General features: G+C 40.0%; 1 long non-coding RNA gene across 1 annotated transcript in view; it reads left to right on the plus strand.

Annotated features, from left to right (window-relative positions):
- Positions 1-6,208, plus strand: part of LOC128143371 (uncharacterized) — a 48,612-nt gene extending 42,404 nt beyond the window's left edge. Inside the window, exon 3 of the long non-coding RNA XR_008235738.1 lies at positions 3,852-6,208. This is a non-coding gene — a long non-coding RNA (uncharacterized LOC128143371). The remainder of the gene's footprint in view (positions 1-3,851) is intronic.
- The last annotated feature ends 5,278 nt before the right edge of the window (positions 6,209-11,486 follow it).

Below are 11,486 nucleotides of genomic sequence, written 5' to 3' on the forward strand. Positions count from 1 at the left end.
TAAAATCAACAACAAATATTAAGTTGCCCAACGTAATTAGAACTTCTGAGGGAACTTGCCAGCTGAGCATGAAAATGTTTCAACAGTTTAATAGTAATCAGATCTTTTTAACCACAAATACTTCGGGGCTTTATTTAATTTCAAAAATAAGTACCTACAAAATACAGAGAAATATTTTCAAGTGTGGTCATTTGATATATACTGTTGTGTGCAGTCAGTACAATTAGTTCCAGTATCCCTTCTGAGAAGAAAGTATTGACAATGTATTTGAAATAACATCTCTGCCTAAGCAAGCTGATAGCAGGACTGCCATGCCTTTTTATGCAAAGAATCTGGAAAATATAATCTTAAATGGAGGAAGCAATAATGTTGTGTAGAGGCATTCTAAGTAGCTGGCTTAAGCTGCCAATTACTGTGGATGCTAATTTTGCAGTGCTGCCAGGATTTTATGTTAATGTTATTGAACAAAAGGCTAAAGTATTTTTTAATTTAAAACTACTGAACTATAAAATTGAACTATTAGACTTTCCATGGGTTTAAGTGGACAAAGAGAATATTATGTCAAAGGCTCAATTCAGTCACCTTCAAGCCATTACACCTTTTGAAATTTGAAGCAGTAAGTTGCTGTGGTCTATTATTTTAGGCTGAAGTCCTCCCATGGTTCCTACTACTACCCTTAAATAAACTATTCTTCACTGCATTCAATGCCAAATATTAGCATAGAGAACTTGAAATGAATCCGTCCCCTTCTTCTGTGTGGTACTCCAAGCCTGCTCAAAGAACTTGTTTCAGGGTAGCCTAATCACACGAAAATGGAGAATTTGGCCGCTGACTAACTTTGCGTAACCTTGCAATTCTCCACACCTTAGCAAGCACAGGATTACAGCTCAGGGTGGAAGGGGCTGTCCTCTTTCTTGCCCTCTGGGTGGAGAGCAGAACTGGAGCTGCACTACCTGGGCACTGTGTGTGTAGGTATTGCTTGTTCTCTGCTTATAGACTACAAAGTGTGCCAGTGACATTATCCTACCTGTGAGCTCGGTTATGAAGTGTGATGGTTTACTGACCTTGTGCTACAACTGGAACAATGTAAGAGGAAGGGAATTTGAATATGACCTGGGGATCGGTGCTGTGCACTTTGCCATGTGAGGTACTTTACAATGTGAGCTAAATCTAGGTCTTTTTCAGAGTTTGAGAACTGGTGTTACAGTTACATCCCGAGAGAACAGGGCAGGAAATTGAGGAGCCCTCAGCAGTGAGGGCCAGGGCACAGAAAGCGTCTCTAACTTCTGCAGCAGACTCTGAACCACAGTAGCAAATATAAAGACTTATTTATGAATTCAGGCAAGGCTGCGTGTGCAGTTTTAAGGAGCTGTGGCACACTTGTGGGAGCAAGCTGTGCCTCATTGCACGCATTGCCAGGCACAACCCTTTCCTCTTCTAGCAGAACCGAGCCATCAGGTACATTAATTGATTTTTCTGGCCTTTACATGTGTCGGAATTTAGAGACTGTAGCTGCAACAAGAAAGATATATATACATATAAATTTTTAAAAGCCTACCTCATTTACTGCTGCACGGTAAGTTTAAAAAGAGACCTAGACAGATTGCAATGCAGTCACGTGCAAAGATGGGACAGTGGACTGGATCAATGCTTTAATCAAAATGTTTGAGGCTTTTATTGCATTCCAGTGGAGGGAAAATGCTTTTGAGCACCATGTGTTCAACACTTGCAACCAAATAGCATATGAAATATTTGATTCATTTGCAGCAGACCTTTGGTTACTTTCCAGAAAATGCTTGACTGTTTTTTTGATGAGATCACTGCTAAAGTTGTTGTTGAGGGCATATTGTGGCACAGGCTGAATGTTATTCCTACTGCAGTTTTGTATATTTTCTCCTCTTAAGGAAGAGTAGACTAGAAATCTCTTCCTCTTCTAGCAATATAAGCAGTTAATGTTTGCATTATGTGAAGCCTGGTGTAGGGGATAAAACCTACAGGAGACTAACTGGCACAAACCACCAATTCATACAGCACTGGATAATCTGAAGAATTTGTGTGTTCTCTAGAGAAAAGCCAGGCTTCTGGATATTTTGACCATTGAATCCAGTTCTCCATGTCGTCAGAAAGTGTTTTTCAGTTCTGGGAGAAATATATCTAACCCTGGCTTTGTTCCTATTGCTGACATCAGCAAGAATTAGGTGTAGATGCTGAGTACTTCATCTGACTCGGACAGGAAATAGTATGTCTCACGTCCCTCTGTAGGTCCTATCCTGGGCTGCATGATCCTCATAAAAAAAGTGGCATCTCTTTCCTTTAGCTGTATGAGCCAGTGCATGACTTGCATGTGATTAATTTTGGGAAAGGAAATAGGATAGAGTAAAAGTAGGGCAGCAGAAAGTACAGAGTAGACGTAAACTCTAATGATTACACAACAAATCCAGTTAAGAAGAGATCATATGATATGACAAAATTAAACTGGGCTGAACAGCAAGTGAGTGTTTGAAGAGGCACCTCCTTTGTCTTAGAATTTCATACAGAAAGCTATATATGAGTCAAGCAGAAATCAGCTATGGCCATATGTGTCTTATTTTTCTGTGTCATTTCTCTGTGAGAGGACAGGTTTGTTGTTTTTTTAAAATATATTTGAAACAGACATATTTTGGTAATTTTTGTGAGATAATGATTTTGCAATGGCATTTCCTCCCACGTGGCTCCTGATGTAGAGCTTTGGAAAGTTGATGCTGTATGTCCCTCATTCCTGCCTGGCTTTGGTTCTCTTCCAGCAGGGAAACCTGCAGCAAGAAGGGACAAAATGCAGTTTTGCTTGACTGTAGCTGAACATGCAAAATGCCACAGATCTATTCAGAGGTAAAATGTGACATACTGGTACCTAGAGGATCTGCTCTTCTCTCCTATGTCTCTATAATCCTGTATTCACAGATCTGTACACCCCCATCCTCCCCCACCTCTCCTCCCCCCATTTCTTGGGCACAGTAGCTGGTAGGGATCAGACATTTGTCACCATTTATTGTGTCTTGTAAAGGTATGGAACTGGTAACAGCATATCTTGTCTGCCCTACCTGTGTATCTGTATATATTGAATATTTACCTAAGGTTTCAGAGTTTACAGCAGAAAAACATCTTTGTTGGAACCATACACATAGGCATAAGATTCAGTAACATTGTACCATGTGGAAGAAGGTGAAGAGAGGGATTAAAAAGCATAATATTACTTCTATACCAAATAGCAGCACATGGCAGGGACTAGCAGGTCAAATTAGTTTCCTGTTGGGGGAGAAAAAATCAATGATTCAGAGTCTTAGTACTTTCTTACTTCAATTATGTTCTCTGGTTCCTAGAGAGAGTTACTTACACATAACTTGTTGGCCATCCCTTCTTTCAAGAATTTCAGTAATCATGATGAAGCAACTCAGCTCCAAGAATGAGGTTAGAGAGACTATGTCTACCTGAACTGCCTAAGGAACTGCCTAAGTCACTCTCAAACTGAACTCACCTTGCCTCTATGTGTAAAAATCTCTAAGCTTTCTTATAAACTGAGTTCTGTAGTAAAGCTTTGGCCTTTCAGAAATATGGGGCGAAGTCCAGGTCAGAGTGCTTCCATCCATCCTTCTGTTTCATGGGCATAGTAATTACCTAAGTACTCAGTATCCTAAACACGTGAAAGTCAGAGACACAAACCAAACCACCGCGAAAAAAAATATTTTCCTCCCACTCTTTATATCCTTTTGTTCACCTCTTTAAATGACAAATTCACCACTTCCAGTCTATAATTTTTCCAGAGTTGCACTGTTTCTAAACTTCTTTATTTGTCTTTTCCTCACTTCATTGAGTTTTGCTGATGTTTTCTTCACCTAGCTTTTCAAAACTAACCCTCATAGTGGAGGCTACAGAAAGGAAGAAACAATTTCCAGTTCCTCTGCAGAGAAGGTGTCCCTCTGTGGCTGGAGCAGTGCTGCACAGTGCTGCCAATAGAAGGAGCATGCGGTAGAATGCAGCTGGGGTGTCGTGGATGATGGAATTGCTGAGTGGCTGGAAGGGATAGTTATAAAACCAAGCAGTGTCAGGAGAAAGCTAAGAAGATGATGGCAGCTTTAAGTGTTTGAATAATAATTCGAAGTTCACAATGTAGAACAGTCCTGTACACAAAGTATGAAATAATGGAAAGTTTTTCTAATAGAGAAAGTGAGTCACAAAGGTTCGATAGACTTTGCTCTATAAAGGTGAAGAATGGAACTGAGCTTGCCCATTAAAGCACTTACGTTCAGGTATCTCCACGTGGGTGAGATGTCAAGGTCTCCACTACAATTAATAGAGGTCCAGTTAACACAACCCAGGAAACCTTGAGAGCAATTCGGCTGACTGGCTAACCTGTCATTTTCTGTTTTAGAGTGAGCTGACAGTACAGGGTAAATCTCAGTTAACTAAAATGGATCTCATTCTGGATGCCCAGTCTAAGCTGTCACCTGAGCTCTCTTTGCTATCAACAGGGAGCAATCAGTCTTGCAGGAGAACTCTCTCATTCCTAAATTAGGCTGTTGTGCCCTGTTTTAGGCTATCCATCTCACTCAGACTAAAGGCTTGATTCTGTTGCTCACCCACAGGCATTCAGTGCCGTTTGAGATACCTAAAGCTATCTTGTCTGTTTGCCACCCACCACACCAGAAAGGTATGGGTCTTCTATAGCTACTGTGTCATATCTGCCAGATCTAGGCATTTCAAATGGGACTAAATACCTATATGTAGACAATGGAACTGAGCCTGGAAGTCTAATTTTAAGTAAGTCATTAATTAAAGTCACCCTCATCCTAACTCTTCACAGTTTGTTTCATGACATGGGTGTTGGAATTATAGAGTGCTGAAGACTGGTTTTCTGCTTTCTGATAAAAATGTCACTGATTGACTGTTTATTTTATCTCTGTGCATATCAACTAAGAAAAAAAACAAAACTCCTTACATCATAACTAGAGAGATCACCCCTCCAGAAGATGGTTTATAACAGGTGTTATGGTATAGATACAAGTTTGGCATAACTGAAAACAGTTACTGATCTCAGCTTTATGGTAGGTTCATGTAAAGGCAGTCCATAGAATGAAAGCAAAGTTACTATTTGCAGAAGTGTCTCAAGAAAACACTCAAAATAATATTTCTTCAAAGGTTGTAATATACTCACTTAGAAAAAGAACTTGTTTTTGTTTGTTATATACTTGCTGATCTTGTTACAAAAACAATAGATGCAGAAGTGTTAAGTGAAAATACTGTAGTGTGCTTAGATTGCATTTTGTGTAGACAGCAGACTGGAGTATGCAGAAAAAATGATCCCCTGAGAATCCGTGTGCATCCCTGTTATAGAATACCCCTTGATTTTAGCAATGAAATAAATGAAAAGTTTGGTTTCAGTATGTTAGAAAAAGATGTTGCAAAATGATGAAAATAAAGGAAAAGTGGACATCCTGTTTTAAATAGAAAGTAATTGCATAGCAACTTTAAAATGACTGGCTTACTCATGAAATTGAAAACCCCCGATCAGTACTGGGCATAGCACAGGGAACTGTAGATTATTTTTCTTAATATTGGTTAGCTGGGAAGAAAAAAGCCCAGTTTTAATGGAAAGGACTAATGCCACAACCTCAGTGCTGAAAGTCTTGACCCTGGCAATGGATCACGTTCATAATGGTATTCTTCAGACATGGTGGTATTCAGAGCAAAAGTTCTCATCAAAGAAATGAAAAAACCCCTCACTTGCATCAGACAGAAAATACGAATTTCCTTAATATGTTAGTTTGCTCCAGGCCAAGGAGGGCTTAAGGACATTACTCTGCCTGCTGTTCCATGTTGGTATTTTATCATATTGTTGTGCAACATACTAATTTATTTGGCAGAGATATAACACTATTTTTCCCCACCAGACATCTGAGAGAATAAAAATAAAGGTGTTTGGGGGGGCTTCTCTGTGACAGTTTTGAATAAAGCCACTACAGGTCTAAGAAACGGATGACAGAGAGAGATAAGAAAATTGAGTTACACACTATTAGATACTCAGTGCATTACACATTAGTGGACAATAATTGCAACTAACAGCTGTTTTGAGACCACAAAAACTACAGACTCACTCCATTTTTGTTCTGTTCTATGAACAAGTCATCAGATATCAGAAAACACAATACAATCTATTTGGATTTAGAAATGACTATGCAATTTCTTATATTTCACAGTAGGTGATTTGTAATTAAAAATCATTACTTCCGTTAGTAACAATGAAAATAAGCTGTATATATATGTTTACTATCAGCAGAATATAATAAACATTTTTTCTTCATAATTGGATATTCTACAGAACCAGACCTGATCAACAGAGAGAAGAAGACTGGTCTTTTTTATTAAACCATAAGCTGGAAATCATCCAAAGATGACACTTGCATGGTAATTGATGTAGGGGTTATGAGACAACAAGCCAAGGAGCTACACAAAAGGTTGACACATCTGTGTGTGAATTGTATGGCATGTTTTGTTTGCTGTGTTAAAAGAAAACTCCTCCAGAAAGTATTCAGAAAAAATATTTTAAAAGACAAAGGGAAATAGAGACCTAACCTGCCTCATTATTATATATTCTATCTTTCTGTCTCTTTGTCCCAGTCTCTTCAATCAGACCGTCACAACATTTTCATAACTTTGTCATTATCATACACAAGTGGAATATCAAAGATGAAAGCAGGGATAGAAATAAGATGACTACAGAGAATGCATGTCATTTGGTCATGTCAGTAGTTGCTAATTAACTTATCCCATGTCTTATCACTGTACAGTATGTGTCATACATACAGCCCAGTGATGAGCTGTTCATCACATATTCTGTTGAAATTAACTGTGGCATCTTAAACCACAAAATCAAGTAGCTTGAGAAGAGAATATTTTGAATAATTAGTTCCTTCCACCATTGCAATTACTTACGTGTGCTGATAACCACCCAAAATACTATAAGCCACATCCTAAACAGCTTGCTTGTTCTCAGTGCTTCTCTCAGTTCTGCCCCCCACAACAATATATCAGTATATTGAATATGGATCTCTTGTACTGACCAGGTTCTCCTTTACTGATTTTTTTAAATGCGCATACTTTTTGGTAAGCCTTGGAGTGTTTGCTCTCTGCTGTCTCCTGAACAAGGAATGTCTGAGATTGTATAGACTTATTTTCTTTTTTCTGCAGAGATCATGAAAATAGAGAGATTTAAAGTTTATTAAATTTTAAAATGAGAATTTCTTCCTTAAAAGAATAGTAGGTAGTTTACAGTGTCAATTGAATTGAATAATCTGTTCCTTACTGACACAATCGAAACAGCATGGAGTTCTCAGAAATGTAGACCTACCTAATCTTTCTTGTGAAGACCCTACTGGCAAAATAATTGGGCTTTTAAAATTACTATAAAGAGGATGGTTGCCTTTACATGAATGATAACCTCTTAAAATATCAGTGTTTATACTCCATGTGGTTGTGCCTGAGGAGAGAGCAGGGAGTCATGTACTGGCACTCCTGGCTCTGTATGCATCCAGAGCTCTGGCAAGCACATTTGTGTCTTTCCATCTAGCACATCATCACATGTGATTAAAACTGAACAAAACATTTCTGATGATGTTTCCATTGGGCAATGTTAGCTCTGTAGAATAAAAAATTTTTCGTAAACTGTGCCAATTGTGTCAGCTCTCTGAGAGGGGTCAGTATCTGGGAACCAGGACCTGGTGGCCCAGGGGTCTCCACCTCCCCAGCTGCAGTGCCAAGGGCCCACCCAGGCAGCCACAAGCATGTTTTGGGTTCTCCCAAACTGTAATTTTTAAACCTCCTGTTATGTATCAAATTCCTATATATTTTGCTCTTTGATTTTTTTTTGTTTTTAAATTTTTTTTAAATTTTCTAAGGGCATGCCTGCACTGATTGAAGTTGTGGAGTTGCTGGGTTTAAAAGGAGAGTTTGCTTACAGCTGCCATTGAGCTGTGCATGTGCAGTGGTGGAGAGTCTGTGAAAGCCTGCCACATCAGGAACTGCAGCTCTACAGCAGTGTTTCAACATTGGAGTAAAACCAAAAAATGTCTGATACTTCTGAGTCAAAGAATGTCTTAACTTTTTCACTCTGTTATAAAAAAACAACACAAAACCGTTCACCATTTGACCTTTTTCATAATGATTGTCTCCAACAAAAACATTAATATCAGAATTTTTCTAATAGGGTAAAGACTCTTTTTCCCGCTATTAATGTGGCATTTTCTACCTCAAAAATATAGGCAAAATAGTCTAAAGATGTGGACATGCAGGTAGTAAATAATGAGCAAAATCACCCCCCACTGCTAAAATCCTGTCAGGAGAGTTTTAGTGAGGTGGGGATGAGTTCAGAGGGGAGATGCTGCTGGGACAGTCATGCACACGCTGGCCCCTCACTGTCAGGGTGCTCCTGTGCGAGTATGACAGTGACAAGCTCATTCGTTACCGTTATGGAGAAGTTTTGCTAAGTAGGCTGAGGACAGTTTGTGAGGCAACATCAAATGGCTTAGAGGTTCAGCGTGAATTACCAGCAGAAAAAAAGCCTTAATGAAAGTGACGTTTCTGTTTCCTTTCATGAGTGGGCTGCGAGGTTGTGGGATCCAGGCTTCCTGACTCTGATTTTCTTCTCATGGCTGACCGAGGGGAGTGTTGGGGGAACTAGAGGATTATCTGAGGTAAATGCACACGTGAGTTGATTACTCAGATTGTATCCCCTCATAATTGGTTTTTCATTTGATACTGGGTGTCACCTAGCTCCCACTGAAGTCAGGGGAAAGATGCCCTTTGAATTCAGCTGCCGTTGGATCAGACTCTGGGTGTAGAGCACTGGCACCTATTTCAGCTGTCAAAAATTACAGTCCCTGTCATAAAAATGACAGGAGATAAAGCAGGATTTAAAGACTGAGAAGGAAATTTAAATATGTTTCAACATTTGCTGCATTTTGAAGCTGAAATGTTGCCAGCAATTTGATGTGTGTTTTCATATGCTGTACAAGCTTACATTTTTGTTTGTTTTTCACAATAGAACAATAATCAACAGACTGTGGCCTTAGACTCAGGCTCTGACAATTCTTTCCGCTTCCACTTTATGACCATGTGGAGCTCTGGTTTTGCACATTTGGTATTTCATTCTTATCACAGCATAATTATTCAGATATCGGTCTGAGAACTGACAGTAATAACGCATTCTGGCATTCATGTTGTTGTGCTTTTGCCTCATTTCTTCTTTTCCCTTCTAATTAATATTAAAACGGTGGTAACCTGTGGCCACTGACCCGTTGTTCTGGGAACTACATGCAAACGCATGTGTGTAGGCACACATGCCTAGTTATAAATACATAGTGCAGGAAGCCAACATATGCACCCAAGGTTTCACAATGAAACTATGAGGTGAAAAAGCTGGTGGGCACAGGGAAAAGCTGGATGAAGCACAGTGTAACACAATTATTTCCTCTTTTTCACTCCAGTGCAGGGAAAAATGGTCTAGCTGTTTTGTTTATAAGCAGGTGTGACATCTTTCAAAGAAGTACAACACTTCCATCATCTATTGATTTGCAGAAAAATTAGGAAACCAGTTTACTTTCCAGAAGCTTGCAAACCCTGAACCCAGGGGCAGACGTTATGGAGTTTCACACAAAATACTAGAGGCTTAGCTTAGGGAGAGGCAGAAATATCAACATACTGATCACCAATGTAGCAGTAAGTTAAGGTCAAAAGAGTAAATTAGACAATGAGATGAACTTAGAATCATAGAATCATAGAATAGTTTGGGTTGGAAGGGACCTTTAAAGGTTACCTAGTCCAACCCCCCTGCAATGAGCAGGGACATCTTCACCTAGATCAGGTTGCCCAGAGCCCCGTCCAAGCTGACCCTGAATATTTCCAGGGATGGGGCATCTACCGCCTCTCTGGGCAACCTGTTCCAGTGTTTCACCACCCTCACTGTAAAAATTTTATTCCTTCTATCTAGTCTAAAACTACCCTCTTTTAGTTTAAAACCATTACCCCTTGTCCTATCACAACAGGCCCTGCTAAAAAGTCTGTCCCCATCTTTCTTGTAAGCCCCCTTTAAGTATTGAAAGGCTGCAATAATGTCTCCCCGGAGCCTTCTCTTCTACAGGCTGAACAACCCCAACTCTCTCAGCCTCTCTTCATAGGAGAGCTGTTCCATCCCTCCAATCATCTTGATGGCCCTCCTCTGGACCTGCTCCAACAGGTCCATGTCTTTCCTGTACTGAGGACCCCAGAGCTGAACGCCATACTGCAGGTGGGGTCTCACAAGAGTGGAGTAGAGGGGCAGAATCACCTCCCTCAACCTGCTGGCCATGCTTCTTTTGATGCAGCCCAGGATGTGATTGGTTTTCTGGGCTGTGAGCACACATCGCTGGGTCATGTCCAGCTTTTCATGCACCAGTACGCTCAAGTCCTTCTCCGCAGGGCTGCTCTCAATCCCTTCACACTCCAGCCTGTGTTGATACCAGGGGTTGCCCTGACACAGGTGCAGGACCTTGCACTTGGCCTTGTTGAACCTCATGAGATTCACATGGGCCCACTTCTGGAGCTTGTCCAGGTCCCTCTGGGTGGCATCCCGTCCCTCAGGTGTGTCAACTGCAGCACTCGGCTTTCTGCTGTCCTTTGCTGTAAAATAGAGGAGGGAAAATGAGTAACTAAGCTGACATTAGCTCCTAAATTTCTGCTGTAATAGAATTACATTGATAAAACTGTTTTCCTTGTTTTGAAAATGTAGAGGTAGATCCCCGCATAATAAGCTTTCTCAATTTGCATGCAGATTAAATTGACCTATTTGCCCCCCAGGAAGCTGAGTGTAATCCTTTGTGTACAAAATTTGGGAATTCCTGCTGTATGGAATGTGAGGGAGTGACAGTTGCATACTGTGGTACTGTGGGGCTTTAGAAGCTCTTCAAAATGCTATGTACCTTCAAACTACTGCAGTCCCTTTCACTAAAAGATATAGAAATACATGTTTCCAATCAAATGTCTGTAAGAAAAGAAAGAAGGCAGGTAGGTAATCAGGTGATATATATATGGCATAGGTACCTATTGTGTCTGCATCTGGAGTTCCAAAATGGCCAGTGACTAAAATTTTTGTGAAAAACAGTAATTGCCACAGAGCTAGCAACACATTTGCTTTTATTTCCTTAATTGCAGTAACTTGCAACTGCCATGTCTTTATGGTTAAGTTTGTCACTCCCTCTTTAATATTGTGAATTGTCAACTACACAGCAATTGTGGAAAGTTCCTCTCCAAGCAATCTTTATCTGGGAGAAGGAAAATAGTTTAGAGGGAATTAAAAATTAATTTTGTGAAAGCAAAAATAAAAAGACAGTTGTTTTAAAGAAGGTCTGAATATGGGTGTTGGGTGGAACTGGTAGCCTGGATACTATTTTAAGAAAATTCTATTGTATTTTTATTTC

Source organism: Harpia harpyja, chromosome 6, assembly GCF_026419915.1.
Source record: "Harpia harpyja isolate bHarHar1 chromosome 6, bHarHar1 primary haplotype, whole genome shotgun sequence".
Lineage (NCBI taxonomy): Eukaryota > Metazoa > Chordata > Aves > Accipitriformes > Accipitridae > Harpia > Harpia harpyja.